The sequence below is a fragment of the Oncorhynchus nerka genome, linkage group LG23 (genome assembly GCF_034236695.1).
Source record: "Oncorhynchus nerka isolate Pitt River linkage group LG23, Oner_Uvic_2.0, whole genome shotgun sequence".
In the NCBI taxonomy this organism is placed as follows: Eukaryota; Metazoa; Chordata; class Actinopteri; order Salmoniformes; family Salmonidae; genus Oncorhynchus; species Oncorhynchus nerka.
The window spans coordinates 55,731,506-55,752,493 of NC_088418.1; the positions used below are offsets into that span (position 1 = coordinate 55,731,506).

Genomic DNA, 20,988 nt, shown 5'->3' on the forward strand with positions numbered 1-20,988 from the left:
CATCAGGTAACATGTTAGATCCTCAGTATATGGTAGGAGAAACACCATGTAACATATTAGATCCTCAGTATACAGTAGAATAAACATCAGGTAACATGTTAGATCCTGAGTATACAGTAGGAGAAACATCATGTAACATCAGGTAATATGTTAGATCCTCAGTATACAGTTGGAGAAACATCATGTAACATCAGGTAATATGTTAGATCCTCAGAATACAGTAGGAGAAACATCATGTAACCTAATGTTAGATCCTCAGTATACAGTAGGAGAAACATCATATAGCATGTCAGATCCTCAGTATACAGTAGGAGAAACATCATGTAACATCAGGTAATATGTTAGATCCTCAGAATACAGTAGGATAAACATCATGTAACCTAATGTTAGATCCTCAGTATACAGTAGGAGAAACATCATGTAACATCAGGTAACATGTTAGATCCTCAGTATACAGTAGGAGAAACATCATATAGCATGTCAGGATCCTCAGTATACAGTAGGAGAAACATCATGTAACATCATAAGATCCTCAGTATACAGTAGGAGAAACATCAGATCAGGTCAGAATACAGAATACAGGAGAAACATCATGTAACATCAGGTAACATGTTAGATCCTCGGTATACAGTAGGAGAAACATCATGTAACATGTTAGATCCTCAGAACACAGTAGGAGCAACATCATATAGCATGTCAGATCCTCAGTATACAGTTGGAGAAACATCATGTAACATCAGGTGATATGTTAGATCCTCAGTATACAGTAGGAGAAACATCATGTAACATCAGGTAACATGTTAGATCCTCAGAATACAGTAGGAGAAACATCATGTAACATCAGGTAACATGTTACATCCTCAGTATATGGTAGGAGAAACATCATATAACATATTGGATCCTCAGTATACAGTAGGATAAACATCAGGTAACATGTTAGATCCTGAGTATACAGTAGGAGAAACATCATGTAACATCAGGTAACATGTTAGATCCTCAGAATACAATAGAGAAACATCATGTAACATCAGGTAACATGTTAGATCTTCAGTATACAGTAGGAGAAACATCATGTAACATGTTAGATCCTCAGTATATGGTAGGAGAAACATCATGTAACATATTAGATCCTCAGTATACAGTAGAATAAACATCAGGTAACATGTTAGATCCTGAGTATACAGTAGGAGAAACATCATGTAACATCAGGTAACATGTTAGATCCTCAGTATACAGTAGAAGAAACATCAGGTAACATGTTAGATCCTCAGTATACAGTAGAAGAAACATCAGGTAACATGTTAGATCCTCAGTATACAGTAGAAGAAACATCATGTAACATGTTTGGATAATGGGAGGAAGAGAGAGGGAGAGAGAGAAAGAGAGAGGAGGCTTGAGATAGAGATAGGGCGATTGAGAGAAAGAGAGCGGGAGATTGAGAGAAAGAGAGAGAGAGATTGAGAGAAAGAGAGAGGAGGATTGAGATAGAGATAGGGAGATTGAGAGAAAGGGAGAGGGAGATTGAGAGAAAGAAAGAGAGAAAGTGGTTGAGAGAGAGAGTGGGGGGGGGATTGAGAGAAAGGGAGAGGGAGATTGCGAGAAAGAGACAGAAAAAGAGAGAAAGTGGTTGAGAGAGAGAGTGGGGGGGGGGGTTGAGAGAAAGAGAGAGGGAGATTGAGAGAGAGGGAAAGAGAGGGAGTGCGTTAGGGATAGAAAGAGAGGGTAAGGCGAAGACAGATGCAGGTAGAGATTGAGTGAAAGAGTGCCACACCGGCTAATAAGAGGAACGTTGAATCCACAGGCAAGGTCCAGCAGCACACTGCATCACTCCTGACATGTGCTCATAAATGTCAGGGGACTGGAGAGAGAGCCACCAGAAGGAACTCCAATGACCAATCCAGCCATCTTCCTCTCACCTTCTGTTCCTTTCTTATACCGTACCTTCCCCCATGTCTTTCACCTTCTTTACCTTTATCTCCTTGCTTCTATTATCTTGTCCCTTTCTCCCCCTTCTCTCCCTCCCGCTGCCCCTCTCCCTCCTTCCCTCCCTCATTGCTAATCTAACGCGTCCCTCATGAGAAAGCCCACCACAAAATGTCAGATCAGTGACATATTTGAGGATCAGATCAGGGTGTTATTTGTCATCACCTAATAAACCCCTTCACACTGAGGCTCTGTTGGTGATGGGTGGACAGGCTGTCAAAGGCATGCACAGTGACAGGACAGCTGTATGACGCTCACAGTTTCCATGAGGGAAATTATGTGGCGCCGTGGAGGAAGTAAGGTGGGGGGGGAGGCGGGGCATATGTTTGGGAGGTCTGGTGGGGGATGGACGTCAATTCAGAATGGCAGTCCGTCAAGCCAGCCTCTTCATAAGTGTCAATTAGATTCAGGGATCGTGGGAGGATAGGAAAAAAGCAATGTTCCTCTAAATGCATATCTAACGGCCTTGGAAAGATGATGTTTAACAACCCTGCTCAGACACGTAGGCATGCACACACAAGTGCAGGCACACAAACACACACACGTGCAGGCATACACACACACACAGTGTGTGTGTGTGTGTGTGTGTGTGTGTGAGTGTAGGTGAGTCAGGGAGCTTAGAGGGGTGTCTGTTTGTGAGCAAAATCAACAGCTCGTATGACATCTCTCTTGACACGAGCACGACGGAAAATGGCAAACGCACTGTCAACAAGTTCTCACCACCGGGGGCCAGGCAGGCCGTGTCTCAAAGTAACTTTTGGGGAACCGTTCGTTCCACCTGGCGCCTGATTTGTAGCCAATGGAACAATGTGGTGTGGGTGACTTTCTGTAAACGCCCAATTGGTTGACCGTATCCATGACTGGGTGCAGTACCATGGGTGTGGAGTTTCTGTCCTGCGTCACTGCTTGTGTAAGCCGAAGTCAGACAGTGTGAGAACTGGGAATGGGGAATGTCTCTAGGCGGCAGTTCAGCTCCGATTCAATGCATTTAGACCTCAGGGCTTAGGAACTGGGCCCGTATCCACACAGCATCTCACAGTAGGAGTGCTGATCTAGAATATGTCCATATAATATTTTTCATTATGATCGAAAAGGCTAAACTGATCATAGATCAGCACTCCTACTCTGAAATGCTTTGTGGATACTTGCCCTGACCTGACTGCTACTAACAAAAATCCCCCCAATGGTGTGTGTGTGTGCGTGCGTGCAGGAAGGACGTGTTCCTCTCACAAATGCAACAGTGTTGAGCTTCTTATACCATGCCTGAGTTGGTGTTTGGGTCATTGGGTTCCCTCTACCTTCAAGTCTGTTTGATCACTGTGTTTTATCATGTAACATGTTCTTCCTGATCTTTGCTAGACCTTGTCACTTGTGATCTCTGTGGCTGAGCCTTGTGGGAGTCTGGGTACGGCGGGGGAAGTGAGAGGGAGGGAGAAGAGGAGGGAATTACGTTAGCTATTGCTTCCCTCTCTGTTTCTTCTCTCTCTCTGTCTCTCTTTTTTCTCTTTCTGTGTGAAGTAACACTTCACATCCAGATTCAGTCACTTCCGTCCACCTGCAAAAATAGAACATAACTTGACAGAAGGAATCTCTCTGCACAGAAAAATAATACAGTTTTTACATTACTGTAGTCAAAAAATAGAGGGTGAACAAAAGTGTGATCAACGATCAAAATATAAGGTCATGCACTCTCAGACACCCCATGAAGTCCATCACGCCTGCCCACCCTCTCAAACCTCCAGCTGGAACTCCCCCAGAGGGGTCAGTCTAACTCCTTGACCATTAGAGTCCTGTCAATATCTCCCCACTTCTCTTCTATTCTCTCACCGTGTCACGCCTCCAATGGTCTTCGGTCGCCGGGCAGATTTCCCAGTGGGGTGCAGTGTTCTCAGCCCGGGCAGTGTTCTGAGCAAATAGCCCCCTCTTGACCGCATGACTCACCTGTCTGCATGCAGTCCCTTACCCCATGTCCCTCTCCCCTCCCTTCCTCCCACATCAGCCTGATTCCAACAGACACTGTTCTCCACAGGGGCTGTCTATATTAACCCGGGTCCCCAAACACCCCCAATCGCCTCCTCCCACCGCCCAGCAAGCCTTGCATGCAACCAGGGGTAGTAGGGGGTAGCATTGAGGGGGAGGACAGACTGGGTCTGTCCTGTGTCTCGTATAGAGAGGAGAGTTATTCAGCCTTCCAGACAACTCATCATCTCTTCCTTTTGTTCTATATGAAAGCGTGGTAGCGAGGGTGGACAACCCAAAAACAATGGACTGTCATGGTTTTAAAAGCAGTGTGTGAGTAATGGAGCCTAATGGTCTACAATTAGATAATCCCAGGGTGACTGATACACCAGACACACGCTCTAACACTGTTGTGTATTTAGGAGTATTACAGCGCAATATGACCATGCTATGTTGCTGTATGGGGCCATTTTTCCTGTGAAAGCCCTGTTCAAAAACATACAACTAATGGGTGGTAGACCACTAGCAGGGAACTGGGAAGGTTTGAAAAAAGTAATCTGGCCGTAGAGAAAGGACAGTGGAAAGGTGTGAATACCCCAGTTCTTAGAGCTCTACTATCACAGCTAGAGAGGAAGGAAGGTAATGAGACCCTAGTGGTGTTAACCACTAACATCACTGTTGCTCTGTGCTGAGACAGGCAGATTTGTGCAAGCTGGAGTGGTCTTATCATTAGCCAATTAGCCCTGGAAACCTCCAGATTGTCCCAGAAAACCAACATTGTAAAGGGCTGACATTGACATCTGGTGGCTCTACCCAAACACCTAAGTCCATCCAAGCTTGGCTAGACTCCTAGATCCCCCCCCTGAACTCTCCTCCTCACCCCAACCCCAGGAGGACTCAGAGTCCTGCTTAGCCCCTAGCTGACAGACTCATGTTTCAGGGTGCACGAGACACAGACATTCCAATATTAGTGAGATGAATAGGACCAGGGGGGTGACTGGGAGGAACTGGATTGGAAGATAACAGAGGGAGGTTTTGAGGCCAACTAAAACCCTTCTCCGTCAGGTTCTGACCAACACGACTGCCTGTATTTCAGGCCTTATTCTTCCTTCATAGACCTTTCCTCTGTGCCTTTGCGAGCAGTAATTGAAAACGAGGGATCTTTCTGCATTGGCTTAATAGAGCTGTCCCTGCCTCGCCGCAAAGCGGGGTTAATCACTTTTTCCAGTTCCATTACCCCTAGAGATTGCCTGCAGATGAGTAAAGACGCATGCTGGACAGGGAGGGAGCTGGGCTCTGGGCTTTCTACACACACTGCTCGTATCTCCCCTTGCTGCAGGCTGAATCATTTGCACCGCTATTACATACACAAGAAACTCTCAGAGTGCGACTGTGTGTGTGCACATACCTGTGTGTGTGTGTGTGTGTGTGTGTGTGTGTGTGTGTGTGTGTGTGTGTGTGTGTGTGTGTGTGTGTGTGTGTGTGTGTGTGTGTGTGTGTGTGTGTGTGTGTGTGTGTGTGTGTGTGTGTGTGTGTGTGTGTGTGTGTGTGTGTGTGTTTGTGTGTGTGTTTATGTGCCTGTGTGTGCGCGCGCATGCGTGTGTGTGCGCGCTAGTGTGTGGGCGGGTGTCATCAGACCATCCTCTAATAAATGAGTATCCTTCCAGTTTTTGACTGGCAGCTTGTCCACCACTCTGGAAAAAAGAGCAATTGGCAACTAATGTGCCACCCAGTTCATAGGAGTCAGAGTTCAGAGCACTCCAAGGCCCAGTTCATAGGAGTCAGAGTTCAGAGCACTCCAAGGCCCAGTTCATAGGAGTCAGAGTTCAGAGCACTGCAAGGCCCAGTTCATAGGAGTCAGAGTTCAGAGCACTCCAAGGCCCAGTTCATAGGAGTCAGAGTTCAGAGCACTCCAAGGCCCAGTTCATAGGAGTCAGAGTTCAGAGCACTCCAAGGTCTGGCCTCATCAAGTGCCTCTCTGTCTGTGCTGCATGTCAGCTGTCCAAACTGATCTCCTAAGAAATGTCTGAAACTGTTTGAAAGGCAAAAAGCATAATCCAAGATACAGACTTTTCATGCAATTCTCTAATGACGAAACACCAGTAAGGATATTCACCATCAATATTTAGTACATGGCCATGTTATGTTTCCCGTTCAGTGAATACAGTACATGTATCTAAAGAATAAAGGGGAGAAATGTACAGCACATTGAATCTGTTGTTTATACTTTCTTGTATTTTCAAAGCTTCCTCTCTAGGTGGTAATGAAGCCTTGGATGAAGTAGAACTCTGAAATACACAACTTTTTGTTACGTCCCCCTGTTTCCTTGAAGATAGCACTAAAACCATTGTGTTGTTTGATCATGCAGGCGATATAGTGAACTTAACTGTGATGTGGCGCCACCTTTCTCTAGCCTATTTATGCACGCAAACACAGGCTTTCATTTGGTTTATTTCATTTCATTTATTGTAATTACACTGTTAGTGTTCCGTTAGTGTTCCCTTCAGATCAAAACCAGTGTTCCCCTCAGATCAAAACCAGTGTTCCCTTCAGATCAAAACCAGTGTTCCCTTCAGATCAAAACCAGTGTTCCCCTCAGATCAAAACCAGTGTTCCCTTCAGATCAAAACCAGTGTTCCCTTCAGATCAAAACCAGTGTTCCCTTCAGATCAAAACTAGTGTTCCCTTCAGATCAAAACCAGTGTTCCCTTCAGATCAAAACCAGTGTTCCCCTCAGATCAAAACCAGTGTTCCCTTCAGATCAAAACCAGTGTTCCCTTCAGATCAAAACCAGTGTTCCCCTCAGATCAAAACCAGTGTTCCCCTCAGATCAAAACCAGTGTTCCCCCTCAGATCAAAACCAGTGTTCCCCTCAGATCAAAACCAGTGTTCCTCTCAGATCAAAACCAGTGTTCCCCCTCAGATCAAAACCAGTGTTCCCTTCAGATCAAAACCAGTGTTCCCCTCAGATCAAAACCAGTGTTCCTCTCAGATCAAAACCAGTGTTCCCCTCAGATCAAAACCAGTGTTCCCCTCAGATCAAAACCAGTGTTCCCCTCAGATCAAAACCAGTGTTCCCCTCAGATCAAAACCAGTGTTCCCCTCAGATCAAAACCAGTGTTCCCCTCAGATCGAAACCAGTGTTCCCCTCAGATCAAAACCAGTGTTCCCTTCAGATCAAAACCAGTGTTCCCCTCAGATCAAAACCAGTGTTCCCTTCAGATCAAAACCAGTGTTCCCCTCAGATCAAAACCAGTGTTCCCCTCAGATCAAAACCAGTGTTCCCCTCAGATCAAAACCAGTGTTCCCTTCAGATCAAAACCAGTGTTCTCACTCTGATTATTAGTTTATCCGTGTCTGTAAAACAAGTGTCTCGCCGAGGATTTACTTTCAATGGTCAGAATGTCCTGAGCTTTCAACTGTAATCAAAACGGGAATTCATTTGAAACCACCAAGCACCTGTTGATAGCAGCGAAATGATGGACGGCTGCACAGTCGCAGTTGGACTGTAGTTAATGGGTGTTAAGAAGCGCTGTAAAAGATGGTCAAGTGGATTCATACAGTAGCCATCAGAGTTGGATTAAGTGAGTCTGTTGGAGCTACTCTTTTTGTCACTTCCTCCACCATAACAGACAGACAACAGACTGAAGAGCCCTGGGCCCCTCCTCTGTATTGGTGTGTAGTAAAAGCACTTTCTCCCATTGATTCAGACTATCGATCCCGGCTGGAGCATTTATCACAAACACTCGCTCTCTCTCTCTTTCTCTCTCTCATCTGTTCTTTGACAAAGCAATTACAACACTATTATTACCTTCCTGCTTACCAACAGGCTCCTAGACAGCTTCTACCCCTAAGCCATAATATATACACACCATACTGTATACACACTCACTAGACTATATATACACACCATATACACACTCACTAGACTATATATACACACCATACTGTATACACACTCACTAGACTATATATACACCATACTGTATACACATTCACTAGACTATATATACACACCATATACACACTCACTAGACTATATACACACAACATACTGTATACACACTCACTAGACTATATATACACACGATACTGTATACACACTCACTAGACTATATATACACTATACTGTATACACATTCACTAGACTATATATACACACCATATACACACTCACTAGACTATATACACACAACATACTGTATACACACTCACTAGACTATATATACACAACATACTGTATACACATTCACTAGACTATATATACACACCATATACACACACTAGACTATATATACACAACATACTGTATACACACTCACTAGACTATATATACACACGATACTGTATACACACTCACTAGACTATATATACACTATACTGTATACACATTCACTAGACTATATATACACACCATATACACACTCACTAGACTATATATACACAACATACTGTATACACACTCACTAGACTATATATACACAACATACTGTATACACATTCACTAGACTATATATACACACCATATACACACTCACTAGACTATATATACACAACATACTGTATGCACACTCACTAGACTATATATACACAACATACTGTATACACATTCACTAGACTATATATACACACCATATACACACTCACTAGACTATATATACACAACATACTGTATGCACACTCACTAGACTATATATACCAGTGTTTCCCAAACTTGGTGTCGGGGTCCCTGAAATTGAAATGAGGTCTTATCAAACAAATAAAAATAAAGATATTCAAATGAGTATAAAATACAACCTTTTAGTGTCAGCTAAAGGCCTTTAATGCACTTTCATGTCATTACTTTGATTTAGGACGGCATAACAGACCCAAAATTGAGTGAATATGATCAAACAGCATTAACTAGGGAATATACTTTTTTAAATTGGGGTCCCCTGCATTTTCTAGTGTCAATTCGGGGTTGTGTGCAGAAAAGGTTTGTGAACCCCTGATATATACACACCATTTACACACTCACTCACACACACTATATTGACAATCCCACACAAAAGCCACACACATTCACGCACGCTACATACGCACACACACGCAGACCGACACAACACAAACACACACACACACATTACACACACATGCACTTACAGACAAGCACTTTTACACTCATCATTTGCTGTTGCTACTCTGTTATTTATTATTGGGGTGGCAGGGTAGCCTAGTGGTTAGAGCGTTGGACTAGTAACTGAAAGGTTGCAAGTTCATATCCCCGAACTGACAAGGTGCAAATCTGGCAAATCTGCCCCTGAAAAGGCTGTCATTGAAAATAAGAATTTGTTCTTAACTGACTTGCCTAGTTAAATTAAGGTAAATGAGTCTTATTATTATCTATCCTGATGCCTAGTCACTTTACCCTGCCTTCATGTATCTACCTCAAATACCTCTCTGCACATTGATCTGGTATTGATACTCTCCATTACTGATCTGGTACTGGTACTCCCTGGTACTGGTACTCCCTGTATATAGATACATTATTGATCTGGTACTGATACTCCCTGTATATAGATCCATTATTGATCTGGTACTTATACTCCCTGTATATAGATCCATTATTGATCTGGTACTGGTACTCCCTGTATATAGATCCATTATTGATCTGGTACTGGTACTGGTAGTTGTCTTCAATACATTTAAGTTCCTTCATTCTTGGATATGGCAGCACATTTTACATTTTGCAATCCAGCGTTTGGATGTCGTTCTAAAATGGCTTCCCTCTACATGCAGCTCAAATACTGAGTGAGTGGTTTTAAGCCACTCTTTTTGGGAATTGAATCTGAAGCAGGTTTTTAAATCTGCAATGGGGATGGATGACAGTAGTCCTTCAGTTAGAGTGTCTCTCTTTCTTCCTTTACAAGAGGTTATTAAGTTAACCTTAAAATGACTAAATGACTTTATCCCATCAAGTCACAAAGAAAAATACATTTGGTATATGGTCCGAAGTAAGATCACTTGACTCAATGCCCCAGAGTGCATCTTTCAATGTATTCAGTGATTGCAATTAGATTGACTTCAATGACATGGAGAGGCTGCTGAATAGTTTATGACAATTAGCAGTTGACATTTAACTCTTTGCTAAATGGACATAATTAAACATTAACTGGCTAGTTAACTCATGGATTCTACACATAAGGCGCACTGTCATTGGATATTCCTCCCATTCTTTTTCAAGTCCTTCACATGAAAGTCAACTTTTTGATTCCTCTCTGATGAAATTGACGGCAATACTCGTCGCTCTGGCTTCCCTGGCTTCAGCTTTCCCTCTCATCTCCAATGGATGTAGAGCCCGGCTGATTTGACAGCCTTGTAAATTCCTCAAACAGCACGGTCCAAAACACTCTGCCCGCTGAGAGTCCTGGTCCAAAACACTCTGCCCGCTGAGAGTCCTGGTCCAAAACACTCTGCCCGCTGAGAGTCCTGGTCCAAAACACTGCCTGCTGAGAGTCCTGGTCCAAAACACTGCCCGCTGAGAGTCCTGGTCCAAAACACTGCCCGCTGAGAGTCCTGGTCCAAAACACTCTGCCCGCTGAGAGTCCTGGTCCAAAACACTCTGCCCGCTGAGAGTCCTGGTCCAAAATACTCTGCCCGCTGAGAGTCCTGGTCCAAAACACTGTCTGCTGAGAGTCCTGGTCCAAAACACTGCCCACTGAGAGTCCTGGTCCAAAACACTGCCCGCTGAGAGTCCTGGTCCACCTGAAACCCCACCTCTTTAAGGAATACCTAGGATAGGATAAAGTTCCCTCTCACCCCCCTGAAAAGATTTAGATGCACTACTGTTCCCTGGAACTGTAAGTCGCTCTGATAAGAGCGTCTCTAAATGACTTAAATGTAAAAATGACTGGTCCAAAACACTGCCTGCTGAGTCCTGGTCCAAAAAACACTGCCCGCTGAGAGTGAGAGTCCAAACACTTGCTGCCAGCTGAGAGTCCTGGTCCAAAACACTGTCCGCTGAGAGTCCTGGTCCAAAACACTGCCCGCTGAGAGTCCTGGTCCAAAACACTGCCCGCTGAGAGTCCTGGTCCAAAACACTGCCCGCTGAGAGTCCTGGTCCAAAACACTGCCAGCTGAGAGTCCTGGTCCAAAACACTGCCAGCTGAGAGTCCTGGTCCAAAACACTGCCCGCTGAGAGTCCTGGTCCAAAACACTGTCCTGGTCCAAAACCTGAGAGTCCTGCTGAGAGTCCTGGTCCAAAACACTGCCCGCTGAGAGTCCTGGTCCAAAACACTGCCCGCTGAGAGTCCTGGTCCAAAACACTGCCCGCTGAGAGTCCTGGTCCAAAACACTGCCCGCTGAGAGTCCTGGTCCAAAACACTGCCCGCTGAGAGTCCTGGTCCAAAACACTGCCCGCTGAGAGTCCTGGTCCAAAACACTGCCAGCTGAGAGTCCTGGTCCAAAACACTGCCAGCTGAGAGTCCTGGTCCAAAACACTGCCCGCTGAGAGTCCTGGTCCAAAACACTGCCCGCTGAGAGTCCTGGTCCAAAACACTGCCTGCTGAGAGTCCTGGCAAAAATGTGAAAACCTGCAGAACAGGCCAAGAATGAAAGCAGCACCCCTTCCAAACCTAAACCTTGATGGTAGCTTAAAGAACATGTTTCTAGTAGTAATAATTATACAGCATCTCCATATCTATCTTTCTCTCTCTGCTGGGAGAGAGAAAGACGAAGAGATAAACAGCATGGCCAGTGTTGCGCCTGGGAGAGGGCAGAGTAGGGGGTTTGGGCATGGAGGGAGGGAGGGAGCTGACCCAGTTAGAGTTGGGCTGGGTTGTGAGGAGGAGTTGGTCTGGTCTGGGGCGCCGCCAGCCAGGCACGGGGTATGATGTGGGCCCTGCTAAGCCATCTGGCCGTCCTGTAATTGGGTAGGGCTCTTACACCTGCATGACACACCTTGGGAGGGATGAGCGTTTGAGATGGAAGAGGGAAAGTAGAAACTCAGACTCTCTGTGATTCCTCAGGTGTGCTTAGAGGAAAACGACTGAAAGCGAAAAGCAGCTGGTCTTGTTTTAATCTGTCTGCTATCCTGAATACATTATCCTCCATCTTTGTTTGGCATGTTGATTTGAAAGATTTCCAGGCTTTGGTGTCCTGATATTTTAGCTGGCCTTGTATCTCCCTTGTATCTCACAGACTAGGTACATTTGACGTGTTGCCTCAGCAGTGGAACATACTGTAGTGGGCGTGCTGGTGCATGACTGTGAGAGGAAGTGCTTTCATTATAACAAAGTTGATGCTTTGTGTTAAAAGGGCATTTCTGAATTTGATCGGCATGCATCATTAAACATGCTCTCTGTAATGTATTATTTAGCTTTGGCTTGAAGTTGGTTTATAATAAAGGCAATTGAAAGGGCAGGTATTGACTTATTGTTGAAATTGAGATATGATCGCTATGGCGATGACAGCCCATGGAAAAGGGAAAAGGTCAGAGGCAAATTAGCTGCCATCCAGCCAGAACAGAATGCTACTCCATGTTCAAGTGGGTCACCTGCCACACAAGAGTGTTCAGCCTCTATACAAGACTTGTTTATACAAGAAAACATAGAATTTGAGACAGAATAACCCTTTATTATTCTGGAATGATCCTGAGAAGCATCACTGTCTCCAAGGGTGGTCTCCAACTCACAGTAGGCCTGGGAACATTCTCTCTCCAAGCATAATGCATTTGACAGTGATGTCACAATGATCCAAGGTGTCTTACACTTTATATGTGACCACCTGCTCAAAGAGAACATTAAAATGGCCGCCTTGAACCAGGCCCAAGTTAGTAAATATTTTAAGCATTTGATGATAATTTGTTTATGAACGTCTTTCTATAACGCACCTGTGGTGATGCATTAATACAACAGTGATATCAACCCCTGTACTATATAGTTACCACATCATGTAGCCACTCATTCTCCCAGAGCAATGTCTATAGGCACAGAACCAATAGCATCCATCACTTGGCGCTTTGACCTTGAGAGAGGAACAAAACTATCTGATCACGTCTCTGCGTCTCGACATCAGCCGCTGCGTCTCTTTGAATAATTGGGTGTATGAATAAGAAATGCACTGAATCAAAATAGATAAATGACTTGTTTCAGCTCTGTCACATCAGCTTAGCATCTAGGCCTATGTCCTTTGTGCTGAGGACAAAGTGGCTCTATGGGTCATTCACCTGGTAGGTGGGTTTGTACTGTTCACAGGGGCTCAACAGGGGAGCGCCATCAAACATCAGGGCATGTTACAAATATCTCCCTACTGTTCCAGGGTGTCAGATGTTCTCTTTAATGATGGCCCCGCCGTGCTGATCTGGCCTCTAAGTGGATAGATTGTCTCTCTTGTTCCCACGATGCAAATGTGTTCCTAAATGGGGCTGTTTTCTGCTCAGGGTTTCTTGTAATTACAGCCTTTTGGTGGAGCTCCTTTGTTCAGCCTCTGTCTGACTCACTCACGTCTGTCAGGAGAGCGGGAAACTCTAGCAGGTGTGCATTAGGGCCCTTCGGATTGGAGTTTGACGTGGACAAACATGAAAACATCACGCCTGAAGCCTACAATACAATACATGCCCTCCATTCCCTTCCCACGGGATCAATCCTATCTGCAATAGAAGAGAAGATGCCTCCTCCCACATACCCTACTCTCACCTGAGAGCGGCATTATATTCCGAAAGTCCTCTCCCTGCCTGCACTGAAGTGTCTCTGTCGTGGCCCGTTGTGCCTCTCCACAGCTCAGCGCCCACACTCACCTCGATGCTGCCTTTCAAAGGGAGACAAGGGAAGGCAGGGAGAACATGAAGGTGTAGGTGGAACTTTGAACTAGAGGGGAGAGTCAAAGGGCTCACAGAAGCACTGATTGCTGTGTTCATTCATAGCAATTAGCAAAGATTTCAGGGAGGGGTTTCAAGGCAAGTTAGAACCTGCATTAGAACACATCAATGCAATTGTATACCCTTTATATAGTAACCTGTAGGTGTATATTATGGTAAATTGTCATTATCGTGGCTTGTGTTTGACACCCTGAAGGATGTCTTTGTCAGATCTGCCAGGGTCATTAAATACGTGTTGACAACACAGCTGGAGAACACAGTCCTCTCGTGCGTCCACAGCGTGTTCCCATACAACTGCTGGCAAAGCCAAAGTGAGTGAACAACAGCACCTCATGCTAACAGGCTTGCCAATGCCTGCAAAGTGAGTGAACAACACCACACCCTGCTAACAGGCTTGTCAATGCCTCTAAAGTGAGTTAGCAACAGCTAACACTCTTATCCTGTGAATACACTGCACTCTCAATTGGATTATATGTTTTCTCCCATAAACACACTCAGTGAACCTACAAAGCAATCGGATCACCTTGCCATCTAGTGACTCATAGAGTATCTATCTATACATTCTTCCATCTACGGTATTATGAATCTAGTATCATGAAACAGGGCACGTTGGAAATTCCTTTTGTTTCACAACCTCATTATATTTTTTATACACTGTAGTAGTATGGAGCAATATATAAATATACAGTTGAAGTCGGAAGTTCACATATACTTAGATTGGAGTCATTAAAACTCGTTTTTCAACCACTCCACAAAATAGTATGTAGTTTGGCAATGACACAAGTAATTTTTCCAACAATTGTTTACAGACAGATTATTTCACTTATAATTCACTGTGTCACAATTCCAGTGGGTCAGAAGTTTACATACACTAAGTTGACTGTGCCTTTAAACAGCTTGGAAAATTCCAGAAAATTATGTAATTGCTTTAGAAGCTTTTGATAGGCTAATTGACATAATTTGAGTCAATTGGAGGTGTACCTGTGGATGTATTTCAAAGCCTACCCTCAAACTCAGTGCCTCTTTGCTTGACATCATGGGAAAATCAAAAGAAATCAGCCAAGAAAAAAGAAAAAAAATTGTAGACCTCCACAAGTCTGGTTCATCCTTTGGAGCAATTTCCAAACACCTGAAAGTACCACGTTCATCTGTACAAACAATAGTACTCAAGTATAAACACCATGGGACCACGCAGCCATCATACCGCTCAAGAAGGAGACGCGTTCTGTCTCCTAGAGATGAACGTACTTTGGTGCGAAAGGTGCAAATCAATCCCAGATTGATCCCAGATCAATCCCAGATCAATCCCAACAGCAAAGGACCTTGTGAAGATGCTGGAGGAAACCGGTAAAAAAGTATCTATATCCACAGTAAAATGAGTCCTATATCGACATAACCTGAAAGGCCGCTCAGTAAGGAAGAAGCCGCTGCTCTAAAACCGCCATAAAAAAGCCAGACTATGGTTTGCAACTGCACATGGGGACAAAGATCGTACCTTTTGGAGAAATGTCCTCTGGTCTGATGAAACAAAAATAGAACTGTTCGGCCATAATGACCATCGTTATGTTTGGAGGAAAAAGGGGGAGGCTTGCAAGTCGAAGAACACCATCCCAACATGAAGCATGGGGGTGGCAGCATCATGTTGTGGGGGTGCTTTGCTGCAGGAGGGACTGGTGCACTTAACAAAATAGATGGCTTCATGAGGAGAGGAAATTATGTGGATATATTGAAGCAACATCTCAAGACAGTCAGGAAATTAAAGCTTGGTCGCAAATGGGTCTTCCAAATGGACAATGACCCCAAGCATACTTCCAAAGTTGTGGCAAAATGGCTTAAGGACAACAAAGTCAAGGTATTGGAGTGGCCATCACAAAGCACTGACCTCAATCCTATAGAAAATGTGTGGGCAGAACTGAAAAAGCGTGTGAGAGCAAGGAGGCGTACAAACTTGACTCAGTTACACCAGCTCTGTCAGGAGGAATGGGCCAAAATTCACCCAACTTATTGTGTGAAGCTTGTGGATGGCTACCCGAAACATTTGACTCAGGTTAAACAATTTAAAGGCAATGCTACCAAATACTAATTGAGTGTATGTAAACCTCTGACCCACTGGGAATGTGATGAAAGAAATAAAAGCTGAAATAAAAACATCTCTCTACTTTTATTCTGGCATTTCACATTGTTAAAATAAGGTGTTGATCCTAACTGACCTACGACAAGGAATTTTTACTAGGATTGAATGTCAAGAATTGTGAAAAACTGAGTTAAATGTATTTGGCTAAGGTGTATGTAAACATCCGACTTCAACTGTATGTATCAAATCAAATTAAATGTTATTTGTCACATGCGCCGAGTACAACAGGTGTAGACCTTACAGTGAAATGCTTACTTACAAGCCCTTAATCAAAAATGCTGCGAAGAAAATACCTACGAAAAAGTAAGAGATAAAAATAACAAGTAATTAAAGAGTAGCAGTAAAATAACAATAGCGGGGTTATATACAGGGAGTACTGGTACAGAGTCAATGTGCGGGGGCACTGGTGTCGGGTAATTGAGGTAATATGTACATGTCGGTAGAATTATTAAAGTGACTATGCATAGATCATAACAGAGAGTAGCAGCAAATCAAATCAAATCAAATTTTATTTGTCACATACACATGGTTAGCAGATGTTAATGCAAGTGTAGCGAAATGCTTGTGCTTCTAGTTCCGACAATGCAGTGATAACCAACAAGTAATCTAACTAACAATTCCAAAACTACTCTCTTATACACAGTGTAAGTACTGTGCAGCCGTCTTCATCGACCTCGCCAAGGCTTTCGACTCTGTCAATCACCATATTCTTATCGGCAGACTCAATAGCCTCGGTTTCTCGGAGGACTGCCTTGCCTGGTTCACCAATTACTTTGCAGACAGAGTTCAGTGTGTCAAATCGGAGGGCATGCTGTCCGGTCCTCTGGCAGTCTCTATGGGGGTGCCACAGGGTTCAATTCTCGGGCCGACTCTTTTCTCTGTATATATCAATGATGTTGCTCTTGCTGCGGGCGATTCCCTGATCCACCTCTACGCAGACGACACCATTCTATATACTTTCGGCCCGTCATTGGACACTGTGCTATCTAACCTCCAAACGAGCTTCAATGCCATACAGCACTCCTTCCGTGGCCTCCAACTGCTCTTAAACGCGAGTAAAACCAAATGCATGCTTTTCAACCGATCGCTGCCTGCACCCGCATGCCCGACTAGCATCACCACCCTGGATGGTTCCGACCTTGAATATGTGGACATCTATAAGTACCTAGGTGTCTGGCTAGACTGCAAACTCTCCTTCCAGACTCACATCAAACATCTCCAATCGAAAATCAAATCAAGAGTCGGCTTTCTATTCCGCAACAAAGCATCCTTCACCCACGCCGCCAAGCTTACCCTAGTAAAACTGACTATCCTACCGATCCTCGACTTCGGCGATGTCATCTACAAAATGGCTTCCAACACTCTACTCAGCAAACTGGATGCAGTCTATCACAGTGCCATCCGTTTTGTCACCAAAGCACCTTATACCACCCACCACTGCGACTTGTATGCTCTAGTCGGCTGGCCCTCGCTACATATTCGTCGCCAGACCCACTGGCTCCAGGTCATCTACAAGTCCATGCTAGGTAAAGCTCCGCCTTATCTCAGTTCACTGGTCACGATGGCAACACCCATCCGTAGCACGCGCTCCAGCAGGTGTATCTCACTGATCATCCCTAAAGCCAACACCTCATTTGGCCGCCTTTCGTTCCAGTACTCTGCTGCCTGTGACTGGAACGAACTGCAAAAAAATTGCTGAAGTTGGAGACTTTTATCTCCCTCACCAACTTCAAACATCAGCTATCCGAGCAGCTAACCGATCGCTGCACCTGTACATAGTCTATTGGTAAATAGCCCACCCATTTTCACCTACCTCATTCCCATACTGTTTTTATACTGTTTTTTTTATTTTATTTATTTACTTTTCTGCTCTTTTGCACACCAATATCTCTACCTGTACATGACCATCTGATCATTTATCACTCCAGTGTTAATCTGCAAAATTGTATTATTTGCCTACCTCCTCATGCCTTTTGCACACATTGTATATAGACTGCCCATTTTTTTTCTACTGTGTTATTGACTTGTTAATTGTTTACTCCATGTGTAACTCTGTGTTGTCTGTTCACACTGCTATGCTTTATCTTGGCCAGGTCGCAGTTGCAAATGAGAACTTGTTCTCAACTAGCCTACCTGGTTAAATAAAGGTGAAATAAATAAAATAAATAAAAGTAAGGGGATAAAGAATATGTACATAAGGATATATGAATGAGTGATGGTACAGAGCAGCATACAGTAGATGGTATCGAGTACAGTATATACATATGAGATGAGTATGTAGACAAAGTAAACAAAGTGGCATAGTTAAAGTGGCTAGTGATACATGTATTACATAAGCATGTACTTCCGGCGCCGACTGAGATGGCCGCCTCGCTTCGCGTTCCTAGGAAACTATGCAGTTTTTTGTTTTTTTACGTGTTATTTCTTACATTAGTACCCCAGGTCATCTTAGGTTTCATTACATACAGTCGAGAAGAACTACTGAATATAAGATCAGCGCCAACTCACCATCAGTACGACCAAGAATATGTTTTCCGCGACGCGGATCCGGTGTTCTGCCTTACAAACAGGACAACGGAATGGATCGCATGCAGCGACCCAAGGAAACGACTCCGAAAAAGAGGGAAACGAGGCGGTGTTCTGGTCAGACTCCGAAAAAGGGCACATCGCGCACCACTCCCCAGCATTCTTCTTGCCAATGTCCAGTCTCTTGACAACAAGGTTGACGAAATCCGAGCAAGGGTAGCATTCCAGAGGGACATCAGAGACTGCAACGTTCTCTGCTTCACAGAAACATGGCTTACTGGGAAGACGCTATCCGAGGCGGTGCAGCCAACGGGTTTCTCCACGCATCGCGCCGACAGAAACAAACATCTTTCTGGTAAGAAGAGTGGCGGGGGCGTATGCCTCATGACTAACGAGACATGGTGTGATGAAGGAAACATACAGGAACTCAAATCCTTCTGTTCACCTGATTTAGAATTCCTCACAATCAAATGTAGACCGCATTATCTTCCAAGAGAATTCTCCTCGATTATAATCACAGCCGTATATATCCCCCAAGCAGACACATCGATGGCTCTGAACGAACTTTATTTAACTCTTTGCAAACTGGAAACCATTTATCCGGAGGCTGCATTCATTGTAGCTGGGGATTTTAACAAAGCTAATCTGAAAACAAGACTCCTAAATTTTACCAGCATATCGATTGCGCAACCAGGGGTGGTAAAACCTTGGATCATTGTTACTCTAACTTCCATGACGCATATAAGGCCCTGCCCCGCCCCCTTTCGGAAAAGCTGACCACGACTCCATTTTGCTGATCCCTGCCTACAGGCAGAAACTAAAACAAGAGGCTCCCACGCTGAGGTCTGTCCAACGCTGGTCAGACCAAGCTGACTCCACACTCCAAGACTGCTTCCATCACGTGGACTGGGACATGTTTCGTATTGCGTCAGATGGAAATATTGACGAATACGCTGATTCGGTATGCGAGTTCATTAGAACGTGCGTCGAAGATGTCGTTCCCATAGCAACGATAAAAACATTCCCAAACCAGAAACCGTGGATTGATGGCAGCATTCGCGTGAAACTGAAAGCGCGAACCACTGCTTTTAATCAGGGCAAGGTGTCTGGTAATATGTCAGAATATAAACAATGCAGCTATTCCCTCCGCAAGGCTATTAAACAAGCTAAGCGTCAGTACAGAGACAAAGTGGAATCTCAATTCAATGGCTCAGACACAAGAGACATGTGGCAGGGTCTACAGTCAATCACGGACTACAAGAAGAAACCCAGCCCAGTCACGGACCAGGATGTCTTGCTCCCAGGCAGACTAAATCACTTTTTGCCCGCTTTGAGGACAATACAGTGCCACTGACACGGCCTGCAACGAAAACATGCGGTCTCTCCTTCACTGCAGCCGAGGTGAGTAAGACATTTAAACGTGTTAACCCTCGCAAGGCTGCAGGCCCAGACGGCATCCCCAGCCGCGCCCTCAGAGCATGCGCAGACCAGCTGGCCGGTGTGTTTACGGACATATTCAATCAATCCCTATACCAGTCTGCTGTTCCCACATGCTTCAAGAGGGCCACCATTGTTCCTGTTCCCAAGAAAGCTAAGGTAACTGAGCTAAACGACTACCGCCCCGTAGCACTCACTTCCGTCATCATGAAGTGCTTTGAGAGACTAGTCAAGGACCATATCACCTCCACCCTACCTGACACCCTAGACCCACTCCAATTTGCTTACCGCCCAAATAGGTCCACAGACGATGCAATCTCAACCACACTGCACACTGCCCTAACCCACCTGGACAAGAGGAATACCTATGTGAGAATGCTGTTCATCGACTACAGCTCGGCATTCAATACCATAGTACCCTCCAAGCTCGTCATCAAGCTCGAGACCCTGGGTCTCGACCCCGCCCTGTGCAACTGGGTACTGGACTTCCTGACGGGCCGCCCACAGGTGGTGAGGGTAGGCAACAACATCTCCTCCCCGCTGATCCTCAACACGGGGGCCCCTCAAGGGTGCGTTCTGAGCCCTCTCCTGTACTCCCTGTTCACCCACGACTGCGTGGCCATGCACGCCTCCAACTCAATCATCAAGTTTGCGGACGACACAACAGTGGTAGGCTTGATTACCAACAACGACGAGACGGCCTACAGGGAGGAGGTGAGGGCCCTCGGAGTGTGGTGTCAGGAAAATAACCTCACACTCAACGTCAACAAAACTAAGGAGATGATTGTGGACTTCAGGAAACAGCAGAGGGAACACCCCCTATCCACATCGATGGATCAGTAGTGGAGAGGGTAGCAAGTTTTAAGTTCCTCGGCATACACATCACAGACAAACTGAATTGGTCCACTCACACTGACAGCGTCGTGAAGAAGGCGCAGCAGCGCCTCTTCAACCTCAGGAGGCTGAAGAAATTCGGCTTGTCACCAAAAGCACTCACAAACTTCTACAGATGCACAATCGAGAGCATCCTGGCGGGCTGTATCACCGCCTGGTACGGCAACTGCTCCGCCCTCAACCGTAAGGCTCTCCAGAG

General features: G+C 44.9%; 1 pseudogene; it reads left to right on the top strand.

Annotated features, from left to right (window-relative positions):
• The first annotated feature begins 19,867 nt into the window (after nt 1–19,867).
• The window catches only part of LOC115115484 (synaptotagmin-1-like), a 78,877-nt pseudogene continuing 77,756 nt past the window's right edge, over nt 19,868–20,988 (top strand).